Here is a 24,765-nt window from a genome sequence, read left to right as displayed (position 1 = left end):
GATTAGTGGCTTACATTTCTGAATTGTTTCTTTTGTTTTTTTCCTCACTGCCTGCAATATCTTAACATATACTGTAATATGATTTTCCATAACACAAAAGGGTTAGGTGAACTGGTGACATTACATTGGCCCAAGTGTGTGTTTGGTGTGTGTGTGTGTGTCTGCCCTTGGATGGACTGGCACTTTTTCCAGGGTTTGTTCCTGCCTTGTGCCCTATGCTGGCTGGGATAGGCTCCAGCCATATTTCCAGGTTGGAAAATGACATAACATGAATAAATGGCTATGTGACTATAATCCTCTAATCAGACATTTGACAAATTATTTATTTGATTAAAATACTGAAATTGCAAGTAGATTTAATTTGTGCAGGGTATGAATAGAAAAATAGCAATGCACAATTTTTAGGGCCTTCTTGTGAGTGAGCTACTGTATAGCCTGATGACCATTGGTATACATGCTCAGCAAATAAGATTTAATTTTGAAAAATACTGCTTTTTTCATCTATTTTTATGCATCATTAAAATTAGTCCATAACACAATTTTAAAATAAAAAAGAACATAAATTTAAACATTCATAGTGTTGCATTAATTTTCTATTAAGCAACAAGCTTACTGTCCTAGAATGCATGAATATCAGTGTTTTCTCAGCTTTCAGCCTCAAAAGTCAATTGCTTCATTGCTTTTTCAAGAAAATGCGATTTATTACTTCTTTTTTGGTAATTGCATAAAATGTAAATTGCTTACATTACTTGACAGTGTACGAAAATGCTAATTAAACGGAGAAATAAAAACTTGTTTAGAATAAATAGCTATTTATGGTATTAATTTCATACAAGCAAAGCATACTCAAATGCTATGATTGATAAATAAGTAAATTTGTATACTAATATCCCAATTTACTGTATATTTACATCCATCATTCAGATTTCTAAACCTGACAATGCCATTTTTGGGCCGGAGAGGAGGATGCTATTAGCTCACGCACAAAAAAGATATCTTCTGTTTTGTAAAATTGTTCCAGTTTCTTAACTGATGAACACAGTGTGAAAAGAGTATGTTTGTCTGTTTCTTACCACATAAGCCTACCAATAAACATTGCATCTTGTGGCTGCCTCTTTATTTTTCCCTGCCGGCCGAATGCTTGTGATACTTTGAAATGGTTCATTAAGAGCTTTTTTTTTTTATCTTTAATTTCACTTTATACAATTTCTTGTATTAGGAATTTGTTAGCTTTCACATACCCCTTTTGGTCAGAGCACAGCATCAGTCATTATACAGCACCCCTGGAACAATTACAGGTTAAGGGTCTTGCTGAAGAGCCCAGCAAAGTAGGATCTCTTTTGGCAGTGACAGGGATTTGAACCAGCAACCTTCTGGATACCAGCACAGATCCTTAGCCTCAGGCGCCACCACTCCCTCAGAGCTTGTCAGTATTCTAATTAAAATACACTTTTAAACTTGTGTTATAAAAGAAATTAGCAGTTATCAAGAAATTATAGGCATTAGTATTTTAAAGCTCTGGCTTTATCACTGCCCACACAAATTTTAAAACAATCAAAATCAATCAAACTTAAGTGTGCTAGAATGAGATGTTAACCTGGTCATGTGTGCTGAAATTAAAAATATAAAACTTTAGTACATGAGAAGGAAGAAACACATATATTACTTTGTCACTTACATCTTCCAACACACTTGCACATGAATAAGGAAAAACCTGCAGTTGTATACAATACGCATGGAAATTTTAATCTGGTTAGCCCAATATAACTCTGATCGAGTTACTCTTTAACATTCTTGTGCTCAAACATTTCAGGAAACTTTGATATACAGTACTATTGCTTAATGAGGGTAACATATTTCTACAGTGAAAGGAAAGGGAAAAGAAAAAAGATTGTGGAAGAATAAGGTGATTTATAATTCATGAAAAACGAGAGATGTTAGAAAAGCAAAGTAATTTTTGACATTTCAATAGCTAAACAGCAGTAATGTATTTGATGTATTGGTAATGAACGTTTGTTTTTCTATTGTAGCTGTTCTTACATATACCTGAAGAAGAAATGGGTGTAATTCAAAAATACAGGCCTATTTCAATAGTTTATGATATATAGTACAATGAAACACATTGACTTTGACCAAACACATTTAACAGTTATTTCTGTCATTAGCCATCGTGCAAGCAGTAATTAATAAAAATGATTGTAAATACGGGCGGCATGGTGGCGCAGTGGTAGCGCTGCTGCCTCGCAGTTAGGAGACCCAGGTTCGCTTCCCGGGTCCTCCCTGCATGGAGTTTGCATGTTCTCCCGGTGTCTGGGTGGGTTTTCTCCGGGTGCTCCGGTTTCCTCCCACAGGTGGATTGGCAATCCTAAATTGGCCCTAGTTTGTGTGTGTCCTGCGGTGGGTTGGCACCATGCCCACGATTGGTTCCTGCGCTGGGATTGGCTCCAGCAGACCCCCGTGACCCTGTGTTCGGATTCAGCAGTTTGGAAAATGGATGGATTGTAAATACTTTTAACAGTTGCAGGAAGAATTCATTACTTGCCATTTTATTATGTTTTAAATCTGACAGAAAAAATACATTAAACCACCCAAAATCAAAAAATACTCATCAGGTAAGGTATTTGCAAACATATTTCATCGAAAAACAAACCTTCATAAATATGGCTATCATCAAGTCCCATTTAAAGAACTACGTGCACCATGTGATTACATTTTCTTCTTGTTGATGAATGTAGTAAACCAGTTCTTGCATCTTCAGCTAAATGGATAGCCTAATCAAACTTTAAAATAACAGTACAGGTCACAAGTACAGTAATGCTAGTGAGATACAATTACACTGCATCCAATATTTTAGACATCTGAATTTAAAATATTAAATTAGTGACAGCATTCCACTTGTTTCTCAATGACATTTTGACAGTACTGTTAAAAACTAATGATGGGAACATAACTACACCAACAAATGTTATAGTCAGATACTGGCCAATTATTCCTACATATTCACACCTAACTAAAAATAAGAAGAAAAATATTAAAAAGTAACTTTTTGTGTATTTAGCCATCATTTAGTATTCACTGAAGGGAAGCAGAATAAGAAGAATTAGAATATGAAGAAAAAAACTTTTTAAAAAGTAAAAAGGACAGAGGTTATATTGAAGCAGGACAAAACACCACTCATTCTGTGATGCAGGCTGCGATGTTTTCAGATTTAAGAAGAGTTTTCACCACTGTTGCCACTTACTTTCTGATATAAGAACCAATATGTTTAAAAATAGAAATAAAGATGTGTTTTAAATCCAAAAGCAAATGTGAAACTCTTCTGCAACTCTCTTTTTATCTCTCTGAAATGTGTCTGCTTAACTAGAATGAAGACTATATAAGAAAATCTACATCAGAAGTGAAATCATGACAGGCAGCATCATTAGAAAGGAATTGGACTTTAATTTTAAAAAGTTGCCAGCTCAATTCCTGCTTCTGATTTAAAACAATCTATTTTGTTGGGTTCCAGTTGTTTCTGCAGAGCCATTCACCTTCAACCATTTAGCTTTAAACTCAGTCATTGATTAACACAAAATAGGAGGTGCATGAAATAGCAGAAAAATTGTTTGACCTTAAAGAAAAAGAACCATTCCCTTCTTATTCATTAAAAACAGCAGTACTACATTATAACGGACATATAAGACACTAGTTGAACTTTTTTGGTGAATGTACACAATGTTATTTCTGGAGATAACAAACCATTGTAAACTAACAACAAAACCTCATCTCACCTGTGAAGAATGGTGGAGGAAGCATTATGCTTTGGAGATAGTTTTCTATCTGGATGGCTTGCAATCATTGAGGGTGCAACAAATTCTAACCTGCACTAGAAAATTCTACCGGGCATATCAAGGCATTTTCCTGTGATATAAAGTTAAACAAAAACTTCTTTCATTCTGCATAGTGATGACAGCGAGCAAAGGAGTGAATTTAAGGAGACCATTAAATGGAGGAAATGTTCAAATCCTGACCTCCATCCCACTGAAATGATCTGAATGAAATAATTTAAACAAGATATTCTGCAGATATGGAACAACTAAAACAGTGGGCCAAAATGCCTCCTAAGTACTGAATCTGTCAGGACAGTACAGGAAGAGTTCTGTTGAGGTTATTGCTGCTATAACAAGTTTTACCAAATACTGTTTCTAAGAGGTTACATACAGTACTTGACTGTGGATATTTAATAATATGTAAAACTAGGCCAATCTTTAATATTGCATTAGATATTTGTTTAATCAGACAGTCTTTAACTATTATTATAACATAAATGTAGATCTGGTTACATTTTCATTATTGTTAAGGACATGCAAGGTGCCTGAGGAGAACGGCAAGCGAAGAATAACCCGGAAATGAAAAGAGGGCAAGGAATTGTAGTCAAAGGGGATAGTTAGGGTGAAAATGACCAAAATCAAAACAAGTCTAAGCTACTAGGAACAAAGTTGAAGGTGGTCAAAGCTAAAAAAACAAACCTAGCACTAGTATTTGCTTACGTCTGTAACTGTCATTAATAAGAGTGAGGGTATTTTGAATCCACTGAGGGATAATGAAGAACACAAGCAATATTTAGAGTGAACTTCTGTTATAAACATGAGCACTACAAAGAATGTCATTTAAATATGGAATTTCAAGACAGCAATAAAATTAACTTTATTTCACCACAAAATAAATATCAAAACTAGATTCTATATAAACCAATCCCACAAATAATTCATTAATAATGCATGTAACTGCTTTTATATTACAGTTACATTATGTTAGAACCTGATATGTTTAAGGTTCTAATGTCTGTTTTTTATTCATTTGCTATCTTCTGTGTGTTTTGTGGGTGGTTCCCCAAGAGGTGGTGCCACCTGTCCATTACTGCAAAGGACTGCAGTCAGCCCTATAAAGGCTAAAAAAACCCACAGTCAATAACAACAATTTATTTTTACTACAGCCCAAAATCACACAAGGAGTGCCACAATGGGCTTTAACAGGCCCTATTTTTGACAGTCCTCCCAGCCTTGACTCCCTAAGGAGACAAGAACAAAACTCCAAAAAAAGACCCTTGTAGGATAAAAATGGAGGAAATCTTGGAAAAGGTCATTCAGGGAGAGTTCATTTCCTGGTTGGTTGAGTGTGCCATGGGTGTCAAAGAGTCCCTTGTGGTTCATTGAATGTGCTGCTGTTGGTGAGAGTCTTTTGCGATGATTCTGCTCTTTGTGAAATTTACTAGATTTTTGACCTAATGCTCTGTTTTGACTTTTTATTCTGTAATTGTGATTGGGACTTGTTTAATTTGGATTGCCTTTGACTTTTCAGGCATCCCCTCTTGTGTATTTTGTGCTCTTCTATATTTCTGCAATAATAAACCTTTTTATTTATAAAATCATGTGTTTGCCCTTCATGTGTAAAAGAGTTGGTTGGTGCCCCCATCCCCTCTAGTGGGTATTTTTGGGATTTTTTTTTTTATGGGACCTCTCTACTTCATAATACTGTACAGAGATTCTACTTAAGAAAGAAAAAATGTGATTCAAGGAAGGGAAATATTTAACCAGGACAACACCTTATGTAGAGACTATAGTAAGAATGAAAAATGATATATTGAAAATATCAAAGCTAAGTTAACCTATTTATTTATTTATTTTCTTTGGTTGGGCATGATCTTGATACCTGTAATGGCCTTCAGGTTGAACATTTTTTCTCTTTGCTTAATAACTGGATATCTTCTAAGGAAAACAAAATATATAACATCACTGGACAAAATATGCCCAGAGTGATTTATAAATGGCTAAAGACTGTGCCCTTTTCTAATTTAGTAACTACCCCCTGCATAAATTAAAAAAGGTAACTGATCTAGAAGATCAATTGTGACATTCATCCAGAAAGTAACCACTGATCAGTCTTTAATTTTTTTCTTTCCATGTTGTTCTTTTCCCTTCTGCAGTGGGTTCTGGGTCTATTTTCTGTCTTTGCTATCTTTAATTTACTTCACATTAACTTCCCCGACACTAAATCCATTCATCATTTCAAAGTTATTCTAGTTTGAACATACCCAATGAAAGACCAGTAGCAGATATTTGGTGTGTCCACTTGTGAATTTTCCAGTGTAGAATTACATTACCATTTTGCCGCTCCACTGTAGCAACTGTTCTCCTGGCAAGATACAGAATGATACAGGACTCCCACAGCATATGTAGAATGAATTAAATTCCAGTGCCATTTGCCTGGGAGTAGACAGGGTTAGGTTTCACTTTAGTATGAAGCATCCTAGAGAGAAAAGTGGAAGGGAGGAGGGAAATCAGTGTTATTATATATATATATATATATATATATATATATATATATATATATATATATATATATATATATATATATACAGTGCTTTGCAAAAGCACTCTGACTCTTGCACAGTTTTCAAATATATATATTTTAAGCATTCATTTAAGACACTTTAAAATAAAAAGTGAAAGTTCTCATCAATGTAATATACTGTATTTTACATATCAGTAATAAACATAAGTAACTAGAAAACACAGATTAAATACAAATATAACAATGTTGATTGCATACTGTAAGTATATACCATCAGTGAATTCAGTCACTAACAAGACATACAATGAACTGACTGCAGTATGTCCATTTGCCACAAAAGCAACATTCCCAAAGTAAAAATGTCCTGCGTTGTCAAGATTAATGATCAAGCAGAAAATATTAAAGAGAAAACACAAACATGCTGTCAAAGGGTTTCTTTCAGATTTCATGCAAAAAAGATATTAGACAGGGATTTTGCACAAGTTAGCTTTGCTGTACCAAATCTACAGTGTCCTAGGTAGGAATTATGCCATAGTTATGATTAGGTATCAAAAAACGTTCAAAAAATGTAAAGTGATAAGAATACTCCAATGAGTTCTAAGCAGAAACGGTAACTTCCCAATTTTTGTTCTTCAAGTACATATGGATAAAAGGAGACTATTTCTTTCTCTCATTACTATGAAAAACTCCAATTCTTGATTTATTGTCAGATTAATAATGAGTTAAAACTGTGTTATAACTTAGAAGGCACAGACTTACTGTCACCCCCATAACCCTATTGCTGTATGATTATAAAACAGCCACTGTTCCAACTCAACACCCAAATGTTTATAGTATAACTGCATTCTCAGAATAATCTTATGCAGAGTGTCACCTTCTGTGATTATACTATTTCACTCCATAAACATCCATCCATCCATTATCCAACCCGCTATATCCTAATAATGTGCCACGTTAAAGACACATGCAGCGCCACCCCGCTGCTGCGCTTGGGAAAGCAGATCTTAACCTGGTTCTGCTTCAGCCTCACTACAAACCAAGAGTGAGGGAGCTACCTACAACCACACGCTTATTCAGGAAGTGGTCCCCTGAGGTAGAGCAGGCTCTGAGAGACTGGTTTGTAACTACAGACTGGGATATCCTGCAGGGATCATATAGTGAGAACATTGAGGAGGTTGTTGACTGCACTACTGACTACATTGACTTCTTTATGGACATTGTAGTTCCAGTAAGAACAGTACGCTGCTATGCTAACAACAAGCCATGGATTACAGGTGAACAGCATGAGTTCAAGCGCTTGCAGAAGGAACTCCGAGTCCAGCTCAGGGCAGAGAAGAAGCACTACAGGGGGAAGCTGGAGCAGAAGTTGCAGAATAACAGCATGAAGGAAGTGTGGGATGGGATGAAGATCATCAACGGCTGCAGAGAGCCAACCAGATGAACAACTTCTTTAACAGATTTGACCACCCTAACCCACTCTCGGAGTACTGCACCCTCCACCCATCCTTCTGCTGATACCAGCATAGGAGAGAGTTTCCCCCCACCCACAATTACAGCAGCCCAAGTAAGCAGAGAGCTGAGGAGACTTTGTGCCAGCAAAGCAGTGGGTCCAGATGGAGTATCACCATGACTGCTGAAGGTCTGTGCGCTGGAGCTGGGGAGTCCTCTACAGCACATCTTCAACCTGAGCCTGGAACAGGGAAGAGTCCCGAGGCTTTGGAAAACATCTTGCATCACCCCAGTCCCAAAGGTATCACGACCTAGTGAGCTGAATGACTTCCAGCCTGTCGCTCTGACGTCACATGTGATGAAGACCATGGAGCGACTGCTGCTTCACCATCTGAGGCCACAGGTCTGCCACGGCCTCGACCCTCTGTAGTTCGCATACCAGGAGAAGGTGGGAGCGGAGGATGCCATCATCTACATACTACACTGATCCCTCTCCCACTTGTCAGTGGTGCCATAAGAATTATGTTTCTGGACTTCTCTAACGCCTTCAACACCATCCAACCTCTGCTCCTTAGGGACAAGCTGACAGAGATGGGAGTAGATTCATACCTGGTGTCATGGATCGTAGACTATCTTACAGACAGACCTCAGTATATGCGTCTCGGGAACTGCAGGTCTGACATTGTGGTCAGCAACACAGGAGCGCCGCACGGGACTATACTTTCTCCAGTCCTGTTCAGCCTATATACATCGGACTTCCAAAACATCTTGGAGTCCTGCCACGTGCAAAAGTTCGCTGATGACACTGCTACTGTGGGCTGCATCAGGAGTGGACAGGAGGAGGAGTATAGGAACCTAAATCAAGGACTTTGTTAAATGGTGCGACTCAAACCGCCTACACCTGAACACCAGCAAAACCAAGGAGCTAGTGGTGGATTTTAGGAGACCCAGGCCCCTCCTGAACGCCGTGATCATCAGAGGAGACTGTGTGCAGAGGGTGCAGACCTATAAATACCTGGGAGTGCAGCTAGATGATAAATTGGACTGGACTGCCAATACTGATGCTCTGTGCAAGAGAGGACAGAGCCGACTATACTTTCTTAGAAGGCTGGCGTCCTTCGACATCTGCAATAAGATGCTGCAGATGTTCTATCAGATGGTTGTGGCGAGTGCCCTCTTCTACGCAGTGGTGTGCTGGGGAGGCAGCATAAAGAAGAGGGACGCCTCACGCCTGGACAAACTGGTGAGGAAGGCAGGCTCTACTGTAGGCATGGAGCTGGACAGTTTGACATGGTTCACAATAATCTTTTGGTAGATAGTATGTGTCAAAGTAACTTTCACATGAATGCCAGGACCCAAGGCTTCCCAGCAGAACATTGCTCAGAGCATTGCACTGCCTCCACTGGCTTACCTTCTTTCCACAGTGCATCCTGCTGCCATCTCTTCCAGAGATGAACAACACACACAGACCTGGCTGTATCTAAACCTGCATAATCTAAAAGAAAACATGAGTGATCAGACCAGGCCTCTGTCTTACATTGTTCCATTGGATAGTTCTGATGCTCACATGCCTATTATAGGTGCTTTCGGTGGTGGACAGGCGTAAGCATGACCAGTCTGCAGCTATGCAGCCCTATTCAAAGTGCTTTGCAATTTGCTACATGTTCTGACAACTTTCTCTCATTAGCAATAAGTTTTTCAGCAATTTGTGCTACAGTGGGTCATTGCCCACCAACCCCAATGCATCAATGAGCCTTGGGCACCCATGATCCTGTCACTGGTTGTCCTTCCTTGGACCATTTTCTGTAAGTACTAACCACTGCAATTGGTTAGATACTGGGAACACTCCACAAGACTTGCTGTTTTGGAGATGCACCGACCCAGTCAGCTAGCCACCACAATTTGGCTCTTGTCAAATTCACTCAGATTTTTCCCTCTTGTAAGGTACCATTGTAATGAGATAATCAATGTTATTCTCTTTACCTGTCAGTGGTTTTAATGTTATGGCTAATTGGTGTATATGGTAATGTGATTAATAAAGTAGAAACATGTATTAAACAGCATTAAATAGAATTCAGTGTCCTTTAGTGAATTTAACATCTGGACCAAAATATGCACTTAAAGAGTGCTATAGGGTCAAAAATTTAAGTGAGATAGATAGATAGATAGATAGATAGATAGATAGATAGATAGATAGATAGATAGATAGATAGATAGATAGATAGATAGATAGATAGATAGATAGATAGATAGATAGATAGATAGATAGATACATACATACATACATACATACATATATACATAATTTTTAAATAGTTAAAAGAAAAATTTAAAATAAAACCAAAGCAAGAAACAATTTAAAATGGCCACAATGGGAAGAAACTGAGGGAGAGTGAAAAAAAAGAAATTCCCATATAAGCAAAACACAAATTAGTGTAGTTTTTACATGTTAATATGCTTGGTCTAAATTGTCCTCCGTTGGGATTTTCTCTTTGGGGGCAAGGACTTTGTTCCCTTTTTTCAGTTTGTTCATTGACCCCAAGCATGTGTATTTGACTTGCAACCCTGGAAATTCTCTTTAAAAATGAAGATCATCTGACTAGCACACTTCCGATCCTACTACCAGATAATGATTTCCTCTTGTTGAATACATGGATTTAGTCCAGCTCAGTAGACTAGGGCAGGCTGTGTAGAATAGACTGAAGAATCTCAGAGGACTTTAACTTCCTAATAATGATGCCACAGAGGAGGTATATTCTCAGCCCACACTAAACCTGCTTAGTGATTAAACAATTAATTGGGTACCATTTTCTATAGAGGGCTTTTATTTCACTAATCAGGCCATCATTAGAGTTGCAAAACCTAAAAGATAAAACTGGCCTTATTATTTATTTATAATTTAATCAGCTTCCAGGTAAAAGCATTAAAAGCAAAGGTGTTGACAACAGATATGGGAACAGAATATACAGTACAAAAGCGACGTATGCAAAAACACTTTTTATAAAAGGCAAATTTAAATGAACGTGATTATATGTATGTTGTTTAAGTTTAACACCGCTGAAATACATAGAATACTTTTTCTGTTAACAATATGCTTCCTTTTTGTGGCAAATCCATTAATTTATAGTTTTATAGTTTCAGCCACAGTCCTTTTACCAAATAAATAAATCTAAATTTACATTTGCAAACAGATTCAGAGAATAAAATTTTAATGAAAATGCAGGAAAATAGTTTGGAGTTCTAACTAGTATAGCTGTTTGAGCAAGCCTATTGGTATTTTCTTTTATTATGAAAACTAATTCATATTTATTTTATGTCTTTTTTCAATTCACAGACTTGCTTAAGTAAGGCAGATCGGTTTAATACAGGCCAATAAACTAACATACAACAACATGGGGGGATTTGCGGTTACCATGTAGATTGGGCTAGAAACTAACACCAGGTCCCTGGCAGCAGTGCTATCAACTGTACCTTCTTTCTTTTAAATATTTGCAGGGATTAACATCATGTTCAAAAGTTTATAAAATGTTTTAGAAAATGCATACATTTAGCACACTTCATCCAGTTTCTAAACCTGCAAGTATCAATCTCAAGGCAAGAACAATACCTGGATAGGAGGCCTTCCCACCACCTGATGAACACGCACACACCAAGTTCAATTTAGCATGACTAGTCCATTTAACTTGCATGTCTTTGGAATGTGGGAGGAAACCGGATCACCTGGAGGAAATCCACATGGACATGAGGAGAACATTCAAACTCCATGCAGGAAGCACCTAAGACTTGAACCCTGGTCTCCTTGTTGCTGTGACACTCAGAGTTACTCAATAGTAGATGATTATAAAGTATGGTTAACTGAAGTGTTATAGAAACATTTTTAGAAATTGAAAATGCAAAATAATTTGGCACGTGTTTTAAAAATAGTGTAGCATGAATGTAATTTATTTCTTTATGTGAAGTGAACTTAACATACAGTGACTTTAGGAGTTACATGGCCCTCTCAAGTACAAAGGTTCTTTATGTTCCCTATTAGTGTTTTGTAGCCTCATGTTATAGTCCAGGTTATGTCTAATTCTGTTACCGTTGTATAAATTACAGCAGACAGTCAATCATACTGTTCTATACTGAAGGTGCATAGACACTTTTGAACGCTGATAACTAAAAGCAGAGCAGAAAATTGTATTTAGAAATTACAAACAAGGCCTCTGTCAGTATTTTATTACACTGGCATATTGAAACATACAAATTTTGTTTAATTTATAATGCAAATTTTTACCAATTAAACTAAACAGTATGCTTTCAGATGACGAAGGAATCCAGAATGGTAGTGTAACAGTTTTCTGAACTGGCACATGGGTGTGAGGAGTGAAAGGGGCATGAGACAAGGTTACAACAGTAGACATGTTGTAAAGTTAATTTAGGGGAAAAGGAATCCACACTATTCACAGGAAGTCTTATCCAAGTGTCAATACAGGTAAACAGACTAGAGTGCTCCCTGTGCATGTGTGCTGGACGCACAGAAAGTGCAATAGATAGGGCTACCATCACAAGTAAAAGACAGCTACTGCCTAAATGGAAGTATGCAAATACTGTTCCTGGATTCCAGAGGGCAGGTGGCCCATCCAAGGTTGTTGATGCCTGAACCACCTAAGAGAAAATCAGTGAAGTCAGGGAAGGAAAACCAGAGATGGCAAGATCACTCAGCCACTATTGGTTGCACATTTTCAGAAGGAAACAAATTATATTGTATCATCCCTACAAGAGAAGTAGAAGCTAGGGATCTGCCCTTAAGACAAAATCCTTTAAAGAAGTTTTGGGACTCAGGGATGTAGAGTTACTTATTCATTTAAATAGGTTTTGGTTTTCAGGGATGTAGAATACCTAGGACCACTAGCAGAAGCTCAGGAGATACCATCCCAGAGCTTCCTGAAAACATTTCTTACCTTGGATGTAGGTGAATTGTAGGATATAATGCTGTCACAACATCACTAGGAGAAGAAAGCTGGCAGTTCAGAGAAAGAGAAAAAGAAAAAGAGAGAAAAGCGAAGTAGTAGTGTTTAAAGCTGTTTAACGAGTACCCAATAAATGGACAAGCCAGCACACTATACAGATAACAGTTTAGTGCCTGCATATGTAGTTAAGCCTACAGTAGAAAGGCAACAGGGTTTTGATTTTGTTTTGTTTATTCAGTAGTTTTGGGAAACCATCTCTTGGGTGTATTCTTGGTATAATAAACCCCATCATTATTTTATGTCTTTGGTATATTTGGCTCATTTTGTGGATCAGCAGTGCCACAAAATTGCCCTGTATTTTCACACTGGAAAAACCCTACATAGGAGAATGCACAAACTTATCAAGGAATATTTCAATTTCAATTCTTTATTGTCATGTGTACTATGTGAAGCAACATCTCAAACGACTGTCCCACCATTACATCCTAAACATTATCAATAGTTCTTTAATTAAGTACAGGATCAGAGGCAGATGACACATATGCTTCAAGTAATGAAACAGAAGTAGAAGCTTGTCATAAGTGAGACTCCAATCTGTCTTAGAATGTCAAAGAAAATTAGCTCCTTTGTTGGTATCTTTTAAAGAAACATTTGGCTCATAAAGCAAGAAAGAGTATTTGAGAAATGTTTCTGGAATAGAAGAATGCTCATCACCTTGAGGCACTGTTTACACCATTGCTATGAGATGATTAGCTTTTCTATGGAGAAATATTTCAGAAAAAATAAGATAAATATATAAATATGGCATTACATAAATAAAAACACAATGAAATGTGAGCATAAATAATTCAATGTGTCATGAAAAATATTTTTGTTGTTCTTTATGTTTTTATTCATTTCTTAATCTTCTTATATTCCTCTTTATCATTGACACATCGTACAACATGAAATATGCTTTGAAATGCAAACTGTCATTTTCATCCGTTGAGGTGGTAGAGCAAGTACTGTTTTTTGATCAGTGCATCTTCAGCAGAGTGCATGTAAATCTTTAACCATCAAGTGCTACCTTAATAGGCAGACAATTAAGATTCTGACTTATGAGAAGTTGATAAATTCAAGGCTTCTTGAATTAAAGTTGTCACTTCATGCAGTAATGCTGATCAACATTTTTTTATGTACTGATATCTGTTATGGACTCACATAGTCACAACTTTGAGCATATCTTTTGCTTGCCTTGGAAATCGCTTGGGTCATAGGCATATGCAAAGTTGTGACTGTGAGTGTCCACTCCACTAATGATTCATCAATCAAAAAGTAATAGTCACTAGAGCCCACCTTCTTAAATTAAATGGGTGAAAATGACAGTATGCATTTTAAGACATATTTCATATTGCATGTGGCATCACTGAAATGAAGAAATGCTTAAACAAATACATAAATAAATAAGCAATAAACACATATTTAGTGAAACATTCAATTATTTATGTTCATATGTTATTGTGTTTTTATTTATTTATTAACACATTTCACAATGCATTCATTTATTTGCAAATTTTGTTTATATATTTATTTATCTATTTATTTTTAATTTGTCAAAAATATTCCTCCTTATCTTTCAAAAGCAGGTACTGCAAAATAATATTTCTTTGTTTATGCACATTCATAACATACTAAGGTCAACACTAAAATTTGTTTCTCCAGTCTCTCTGAGCAATCTGATTGGTGAGTATAGCTTTGGTACAGTATGATTGGCCAGTTTGGCTGTGAAGATGCGATGAAAGAGGAAGTGAAAGTGTGAGACTCATGAGGAGGAGTAAATGCACATGAGGCATGTTGAGAGAATTGCCTTCAAAGATGGCAAGTATAAATCTGGAAAGGAGGTGAAAAAGATGCCTCAGAAATAATGAGAGTCTGAGAAGAAAGCTTTACAGGAAAGTGCTCAAGAGAGGAAGCGCTGGTTAAGAAAAGTTCACACACGCAATTACAGAGGAAAGGTGCTAAATGTACATGTAGGGCGAGATATAGAAAAATTTAAAAAATTATTCTATTTCCTGTCTTCATCAGGTACCGTGGCTAGTTTCTTAATAACAACATTATCAACATATGTAACATATAAAACAATTTCATCAATTAGCTATCCATCTGTTTTCATTACCTGCTTAGTCTATGGGATCAGAAAAAGATGGTGCGTATGGTTGATCCCAGTGAGCAAAAGGAAGGTGCCTTCCATGAATGCAATTCCAGTCTATGAGAACTTTCTAAAGGATGATATGAATGGGAAATCAATTAAAGAGCATATTGTATGAAATATAGCAAAGGAGTAATAGTACAAGTTCAGATACATATCAAAATAAGAAATATTACATAATGGATGTCTATGTAAAATACAGATTTACAGTATGCTTCCACTCCCTTCATATGTTCAGTCCATCTGTTGTAAACATCTGTTGTTAACATTTGACACAGCTGTATGTCAGTTTATTCACAGTCCTTGTTTGTTTAGGTGTGTCCATGACTGAGTTAAAATTCTGTTATGTGGTTTATAATAACATACTGTAACATTAAACCAGCTTAATCTAGTTTGACACTGTGTGGTGGTCCTAGCAGTTTTGGAATAAATCACTTCCGGATTGGACACCAGTCCATTGCAACGTCCACAGAACCAGTTGCTCCAACCAATAGGTTTGGGGACATAGTAGAAAGACCTACACAGAACTGCTGGGATTCAGACACAGGACTTTGGATCTGTGAGGCAGCAGTCCTAACCACTTTGTGATTGTGTTATCTCTGTACATTGTATAACTTGCTATTTGATCAGAATTAAACAATATCAGAATTTTGCATTTTTGTGGGGTAATATTTTTTCAGATTTAATTAATATTTTATTGTTGCTTCTGCTTGTAAGCAGATATAGACTAAATAACTTGATTAGTGTAAAACAGAGGTCTATAATATGTTCACACTAGAAAACATAATAGACAATCTGGGGTAGCAGCTAAGACTTGGCAATTTAAACCATAAGCCTGCTGGTTCAGATCTTGTTTGACAATCACTGTCTTACATATTCTGTCTTGCTACAAATGTATTGTAACCTGGTCCAGTAAGCCATCTTAGGTAATGGTGATGGCTATGTATTTAATAATAATTACAAACTGTTTCAAAGGTCAGTCATTCTTACTAATGTAATACATTCGGGGTAATGAGGAGCCAAAGCATGCAACTTTAGAAATGATGCAAAAAAAAGAGGAAGTTGTGCCAGTCTATGACACGGCACTCTCATGCATAAACTCACATTCACTCATGCTAAGGCAATTTTGAGTCCTTCAATAATCTAACATTTGTGTCTTTGGAATATTGGAGGAAAGCAATGTTGCATAGATAAGGAGAAGGCCTAAAAACTCCATGTAGAAAGTGATTGGGCCAATGACTATTGGAGCTTCTGAAGCAGCAATATCAACCATGCAACCAACATGTCACCCAAGTCTTAACATTACTTTATTATATTTGTTTTGCCCCCGATGCATTCACCTTAATCCTATGTGTTTATATAGTGTCATTATATGAGCTGAGTAATTCATTTCAATCTAAAGAAGATTTAACCTAACATACCATTTTCAACACCCCCCCAATCTATTTCAGGGTCATGATGAACAGAGCCCAGCCTGGCAACCTTAGTTACAAGGCAAGAAGCAACCCCAGATTAAACACTAATCCATCACCAGGCCCACTCGTGCTCTCACATAACACATAATCTTACAGGGTTAATTTATCGTTACCAATTAAAATCATCTTTGGGATGTGCATTCAAATAACAGAATCCCCCAAGCAGACACTGAAAAAAGTGTAAACTGTACAAAACAAGCAACTAGCCAAAGGATTCAAACTCCCAGGACAGTGGATCAATAAGATGGCAATGTTAAAAACAATCCTGACTGTACTTAATGTTATGTTATTAAAAATAAAAAATATCCATCTACCAGTGCATCTCAAATGGTTTCACACTTAAGGAAATCTGCAAGAATACATTTTCAGTTTAATTAAAAGTATCTAGTTTTTTTGAGTCAGAAGATCCAGTTTCTTACACTCACAAGCTACTTATCTGTGGAAATGTAAAAGAAAATCTGAAATTTATTAATATAATCTCATATATTATGTTGTGCTGGATGCTTGCTGTAGTGCAAAAGACCCAAACTTTAATCACAACCTACCTGAAGCTTAAGTTATGTAAACCAATAAAAATACCTTTCTTTACATAAGTTTACAAAGCTAGCTTTTAAAATTTAGCATCTGTTTCACATATATATGCATAATGCATAACTCTTCCTATGTGTTGCTAGATAACCTGCAACCTTTTTTTTTCTTTTGTGTATATGTTTAATTTCCTTTTATGGCTGCATGGAGGGAGTGAGCAGTAGATTATTGGCAAAACACTACATACTGTATATTTTAAACAGAATATATTACCTATAAATGTGTTAATAGACAGCTAAATACTGGCAGACTTGACAGGTGTTACAAATATAAATACCCCGTGATGTGACAGACATAGACCTAAACACATGTGCAAATACATAGTGAAAGAAAGTAAACAAATTATGCTTTCTTCATAAACAGAATATATAAATTACTGGGGTTTTTCTGCTCATATTTATAGGGTGAGTGCTTAGAAATATTTAAAACAGAAATGTATTGCTGTAAAAGGGAAACAACTGAAATGATTAAATTCCTTCTGATCTAATCCAACATTTCATCTTCTTTGTTCATAAACTGTGTTTTTATTCGAAACACTACAAGCAAATGTTTTTATTTTTTAAATAACTATATCTTAAATCTAGGCACAGCAGAAAATGCTACCTTAAAAGTCTGAATAATTTTGATGATCTCAGTGTTTAACACCTGTATATTCACATTTTGTACGTCACTTTGAAAACTGCATTTATTCATTGATCAATTGTTGCTATAGTTTTTTCATTGTTCTCACAACAGCATCATTTCTCACTTCTAAAATCTTTCATGAAATCTCATTCTGTTCAATCCCAGAATTTGTCAATCTTTACAGAAACGTACTTTTCTTAGAGAGTCAACCAGCACTAATTCTTGGCTTGATCTCATTGCAGCTATGATAAGATTTAGTTAATCTACAGCCTGGCTAGCAAAAAGAGCAATAGAAAATGAATGCCAAACTGAATAAGTAATGAATTTCCTTCTATGGCTTCTAAAATGGTGAATGTATTATAAGAAAATTGTGAAATAGGAATTGATTGTTCATTAGCAATTAAGCAATAGTTACAAATTCTTCTAATCATCATCATATTACAGTATCTAGACCAAGAAGTAAGTATTGCACAATCTGGGTGCTGTCATTCATTTAATACTATGCTGATGGTTATATCAAATAAACTTAAACAAGTTGCCTCAATTTTAGTATAAAATCACTTTAATTGTGATTTGCGGCTTGTGACATCATGTCTGTGTAACTCTAACCATATATAGTGACTGTGTTTGTAAACCCATTGGGGAGGGACAAAGAGGTAAGACATTTTGTTTAGGAGTGGCTATATTAGTGGGGACATTTTATTTAAATACTTCAACTTAGCAGCAAAATCTGTTTCATATCCATAACCCTTCTACCTTCCATGCCAAATTTTGCATTTCCTCATATGTCAAACTGTTGTACTCACACTTCCTAAATTTCAAATTCAAACAATGAATAACAAATAAGAAACACTAAATACTTTGTTTGTTTCTATTTAGCTAAAAGCTAATGTATTTTAATATATGACAGTATTACATATTGTTATTTCCCTCCAATGGTCTTGAATCATGTTTCTTTGAGCAGCTTCCCAAAATGTACAGGTGACACATATACTGTACATCCATAAAAAGATGTATATATAAAAACAAAAACATGAAAAAAAAGACATGTGTTCACACCAAGTAACAAACCTTTCTGAATTATTTTATGATGATCATGTAGTTTGTTAAAATATACACATTATATTGATTGCTGCCACAGTGTAGGAAGTTAACTCAGTGCCATTATTAGCATCATCAGAGGTGTTTGGACATGCTAAGATATATATAATGTCTGTTCATTAAATGTATTTAAACATATTTAAATGCATTTACCGTAATACTACTTTGAACTGTAAACAAATGTGTGATTGCTGTTTTTCCCAGGGTTGTATAATGCCTTGCAAGAGATGAGGCCAGGATAGACTGCAACTAACCCACAGATCACAAAAGTAGAAAAGCTGCAATCAAGTTTGAATGGGGGCCATGAACTTTAAGATAACGAATCTGTGTTACACACTATATAATATGCACCCAACAGTTGTATTCATCATATAATAACCTTAAATATGATATTTTCTGGTTTAATGCTTTATATTGTTTGCAAAAAAGGCTGAAAGACCACTTCTAAAAACTGACACTGCATTTAACAAATTCATCAGATATTCTTTATGCCATAATTATTAGTGTAATGTATGTACTAAAGTGAAAACATTTAAAGTGACAAATTTTCAGTACACCTTTACAAACTGCTTGATCTGTTTGATAATTTGTACATAATTAAATATAATTTAGAGAAATAGATATGTCTGCAGTGTGAGGCAATGTATATATTAGAAAATATAGTATTCAGTACATACTGTACATAAGCACATTTAAATTTAGACTTAAGTAAATATAATTTAGGAATTTATAACAACATAATTATAAAGTTCTACTGCAACCCGTAATTAGATTAAAGAGGTCTGATAATGTTATATTTATGTATGAAAATTCTTTTAATCAAATAATTTATTTTTAAAAACTTTTTTTAATATCTACACAAAATTGACAAAAAGGATGAATAATAAAATGACAGGGAAAAAAGACTTGTATAATTTAGCATTTATTAAGAATAATTACTATTGTGTTAGAAATATAGTGAATAATTTTTAAAATTACACATGTTTTATTAATGGCTGCTAAATCATGTAAAGCTTAGCAGAAAATATTTTCAACAGGCAGATACTTAATATTATGTTTGCTGTTATCAAAATTTGGCCAATAATGCATGTCACAAAACACAAAATACATAACAAGGCCAGAACATAGAACATACATGGTCTGCAAGTGGGCGACTCTGAAAACCTCTTGGTGCTTATGAATCACATAAGCATCCACTAACTGGTAAATGTTTGTGCGCTTGCAATATATGTGTTACACTATCTGTTTAGTGTGGAATGCCAGTAGAAGTATATCACAAATTCTATTTGTTCTGACAATGATGATTAGTCCATAAAATAAATACAGCTATACAGTATGGGCTATGGAACTGCCAGTGTAGTGGAAAAGCCATGTACTTAACCTCTGAGCAGAGATTGAAGAAGAAAGGTGTGAAAATTGATAATATTGGAAAACTATGTTGCACTCTAGAATATTACAGGCATTAAGTTTGTTGTTTTTGATCTGGTTATATTTGTAAAATAAAGAACACTGTTACAAAACCATTAGGAACCAGATTTTTCTGTTCCTAATCTTTTGTTAACAACAAATGTGCTTATAATAATGTTGAACACATAGAATAGTATTGAACACAGATAGCAAATAACATGCAAATATAAAAGGCCAGAAAGTCTGTAGATCATGCATTAGTAAATTCACATTTACAGCAACTAAAAACAGCCTGTGTCATTATTAAATTGTGTACATAAAATAACAAATGATTTAAAACCTATAGTATTTTACTAAGCAAAAAAGAGGGAAGTTTAAACAAGAAACTTGTACCAGACTACCATTTTTATTGTACTACACTTAAGTATTATTATTAATATTATTATTGGCAGTAATAGTATTTGTTACACAAAAGTTATTTCATAAGTTAAGTTTAAATAACAGAAAACATAAGTCAGCTTTCCTAATATACCCAATACTCCTGTTTCTACACTTCCATTACCAGCGAACTTGTGAACAATACTCAGAGAACAACTCCAGTATATTTAGGTACTCAGAGAACAACTCCAGTATATTTAGCATATACAATAGATAGATAGATAGATAGATAGATAGATAGATAGATAGATAGATAGATAGATAGATAGATAGATAGATAGATAGATAGATAGCAATTACTAATACCAAACATCATTGCCTATTTTGTATACAGATACATCTATCTAATCTGAATTTAATCTAATCAAATTTATATCAGATTAGACACCTAACATGATGATAGTTTCTTCAGATAGATAAAGAGAAAAACAGAGATATCAGAAACTTACACCAATCATCATTGCCTATCCTGTACTAACCTGTGAAAACAATGACAGAGTGGACATTCTCTTATCTTCATCTAAAAGCAGATTCCATTTTTTTTTCCATTTTTAAATGTCTTTCCGTTGGTATATTGGAAAGAATCTTCAGGTGAAGTTAAGAACTGAAAGTATGAAGGAAAACAAAAAAATAACTCAGTGTAGCTAATATAATCACAGGTTTACAGACAAAATACAGTATGCTGTATGTCAAATGTTATTAGGAGATATGATAAAAATGTGTTTTACTTCATCATTTGTTAAATGTGATACTTTAGCAGTTTAACTATTTTAAATGAGCTTTAGCATAATACAGTATGTATGCAGGCAAAGTTTACATTCCAATAGTTTATTACGTACTACATACCTTTTTTGTTGTCAAAATAGTGTACATTTTTCTTAAATTCTGTCTTAACTCTATTTTAATCACCATTTCTTCCCTCCTGCTTTTGTCCTTCTAAGAAAATAAATGGTGTTATATTATTACTGATTGTTTAGCGACTTGTTAGGGATGACTTTAATTGATCACAGCTGGAGTTGCATATGAAAGGTATGGTTCCTCCATAATTTTTTTTTTCTTTTTTTCACATTTGGTTGAGTCGCGTTAAGAAACCTGTTTAATAGTTAGGTAAGCAAGACAGGGATAGAACTGCTGTTGCACTGCTGTGAACAACAAAACATCAAGTAATTCAGATGATGTCTGATCCGTAGCACATAAAGTGCTACTAATTGTTTTCATTTTAATAATGGAAGTGCTAATGAAAATGGACTTTTATTAAATCAGCTAATGAGTAATTACAATTAGTTTGACACAAATTATTCTTGTTCAAATAAGCATTTAATTGTACTAAATGATCAGTAAACATATACCTTACATACTATGGTGACATGCTGTTAGTTTTAAAACAGTGTATGACCACGTCAGTTCACCTCCTTAGTAAAAGAAAAAACTGATTGATGTGAAGATTCCCAAAATCATTTTACTGGTTATCTTGCAATGCACTAGCTATGACTAGCTCATAGCAATTTTCTTTGTGCCTTTCTAGAAGATGTTAACTATTAGATTCTGGCACTTTCTTCCTTATTCCTTTTCCACAATTGTTCGTCTGTTTCATATCTAGGTAAACATTTGTTCCACTTATCATTTCTCCACAAAATACAAGTATCATTAGAGCTGCGGAAACCACAATGACAGCTGTTGCTCATTAAAAGCTGTATTACTGTTATAAGATGCTGCTAGCAAAGTTCATTCCAGAAACTAGTTCTGATTACAGTATACTATTAATCAAGTATGAAAATGTGAACTTTTGGTGAGTACTTACACAACACAATTTTGCAGTGTTTTTAAGGTTTCTCTTTAATTCAAGTAGAAGTAACAATAGTATGATGTCTTCAGATATAGATTTTTAACTGAAAATAATGAACAATTAATCTACAGTAAGATCTTCTACAAGGAAAACATGATTATTATATGTTTACTATTTCAGCAAATGATGCTAATAAAATTACTAAATTGATTATTGTACATCTTTTTAAAGCCTAATACAAAGCATTCCTCTCACCTTAAAATTATGCACAATATCAAAATAATATTGGGAAGAAGGATTGGTACTAGTATAATCAGTAGAATGTATACATTTTTATTATAATGATGATAGCTATTAAAAGTGAAATTTATGAATCCATCCATTTTTCTAACCCTCTTTTTCACTTCAGAGCTGAGGAGAATAATTTAAATGTTAATGCATATAAAGAATATTTGGGGTAAATAAGGTGACCAATGGTATTAAAAATGCATTAACAAGTGATAAAATGATAATGAGGTTATGTAGTAAAACTTCATAAGACATACATATTTGGCGTGGAATGCAAACAGATATTACATTTAGGCTTATCTTAAAAATGAATCCAAATTATTCAGCTAAATTGTCTCATAATAATTAATAAAAACAAATTATTATTATTATTGTAATAATAATGTGTTATTATTAACACTTCCAGACATATTGTTTACAAGTAGGCTACTTACTGTAACTATTTACAGCATACAACTGAAATTTGAGAAAAGATAAGGACAGTAATATAAAAATACTTAAGCGTAAAGGAGGTGGGTTAATATATTAATTTTTCTATGTTCACAATCACATAAATCAAAAGAAGCAAAAGACTATCTTGTGTTTTGACTAGCCCGACCCTCTTTGACCTCTGCCAATTTTTATCTCATTTTTGTTTAACTTTGTAGATCAGACTTTAATTTTGAAGCTGGTTCTGAAGACAGTGATGTATAGGTTACATCAAGCAGGGCTTAAATTACCCACTCCCTTGTGATTTGAGGCCAGGGAGCTCGATGCCCTAGTAACAGGCAGGGAAGAGAGGTGGTCAGCACATGGCCTCCAAACTAAGCTATTTGGTGATCAAGCAGCACAATATTAAAACCAATATGCAAGGCTCTGCATTCATCTTTCTTAAATAATATAAAATACTGCATATGTATATTTTCTTAGATTATGTTGGCTGTGTGCACTTGCCCTCTTTACACTGTTGCATTAGAAACTGTTTGTGTTGTAGAATAACATATATATATATGTGTGTGTGTGTGTGTGTCAAAGTAACAAATCTGAATTTGTTTTTTCTTTTGCCATGTCCTTCCCCAACCCTGGCCCAATGCTTAAATTTAGTGCAGCGAAAATAAGTGTGCTCTAATCTCTTTGTAAGCAGGTGTCTGCGGCAGCATAATCCAGTCCCTCTTGGGTACAGTCTCACAACATTAGCCTCCAGTTCCATGTTTATTCTTGTTTATAATGATGTTATTTGTATACCTTTTTGAAGTCTTTTGAGATCATCATCATACCAGAAGTAAGTCTTCTTTTGTGCCCTTGCATGACTGTACTGTGCTTTTTTTTTAAGTATTACAATAATGTTTGCAATTTACCTGCTGTGTGATGCTGGCAAACATAGCAAAGAACTTTATACACACCATACCCCCACCACCATTCACATCTATCTATCTATCTATCTATCTATCTATCTATCTATCTATCTATCTATCTATCTATCTATCTATCTATCTATCTATCTATCTATCTATCTATCTATCTATCTATCTATCTATCTATCTATCTATCTATCTATCTATCTATCTATCTTATAATAAAAATCATCTACAGATTGCAAAATAAATGCTTGGCATCTCAGTCTCAAAGAACTGTTATCCTATAGCTCACCAAACCCAGGCAGAGCAGAGCTGACCCTACCTCTTGACAGAGGAGTCTATTGCAGAGGCTCTCTAGAGAATACAAAGCTGCTCAAAACGGTCGCAATGATTAACCCCTATAAGTCTTAAACATAATAACTGTAGCCAATAACACAAAACTGTATGAAAAATGTTATCGTTGAAAAGATGATACAAACTCTGAAGACGTTTGCTTCTGTCGCCGCCGCAGTTTATATTCAGATTCAGACAAAATTTTTGACTCTTTTAAATAAGCAAATTTTATAGTGCGGCGTTTTGTTGCGTCCGAAATGAACGCAGAGATCAATGCTTTAATTGTTACTCTATTACTAATACATGGTTTGGATTTGGACATCTTCTAGTTTAACGACATTAGTTTTGTATATCACAATTTAAATTTAAATATGTAAAGGTAAATTCAGGGCATCTATAACGGACAAACATTTTGTATATAATATTAGCAAGAAGGAACAAGGAGAACACTAATAAACCTTTCAGT

At 34.9% G+C, this 24,765-nt stretch overlaps 1 long non-coding RNA gene across 3 annotated transcripts in view; it reads right to left on the bottom strand.

Annotated features, from left to right (window-relative positions):
• The window catches only part of LOC114657785 (uncharacterized), a 62,143-nt gene extending 40,869 nt beyond the window's left edge, over window positions 1-21,274 (bottom strand). Inside the window, exons 1-4 of one of the 3 annotated variants that reach the window (XR_007935883.1) lie at window positions 21,035-21,274; window positions 14,890-14,992; window positions 6,143-6,288; window positions 2,651-2,780 (exon numbers count right to left, since the gene is read on the bottom strand). This is a non-coding gene — a long non-coding RNA (uncharacterized LOC114657785). The remainder of the gene's footprint in view (window positions 1-2,650; window positions 2,781-6,142; window positions 6,289-14,889; window positions 14,993-21,034) is intronic. The other 2 variants (XR_003717258.2, XR_007935884.1) reach the window with 2 other exon arrangements.
• Between the last annotated feature and the right edge of the window lie 3,491 nt (window positions 21,275-24,765).

This window comes from Erpetoichthys calabaricus, chromosome 9, assembly GCF_900747795.2.
Source record: "Erpetoichthys calabaricus chromosome 9, fErpCal1.3, whole genome shotgun sequence".
Taxonomy (NCBI): Eukaryota; Metazoa; Chordata; class Cladistia; order Polypteriformes; family Polypteridae; genus Erpetoichthys; species Erpetoichthys calabaricus.
Note: the sequence above shows the minus strand (reverse complement) of the source record. Positions and strands in the feature narration are given on the sequence as shown.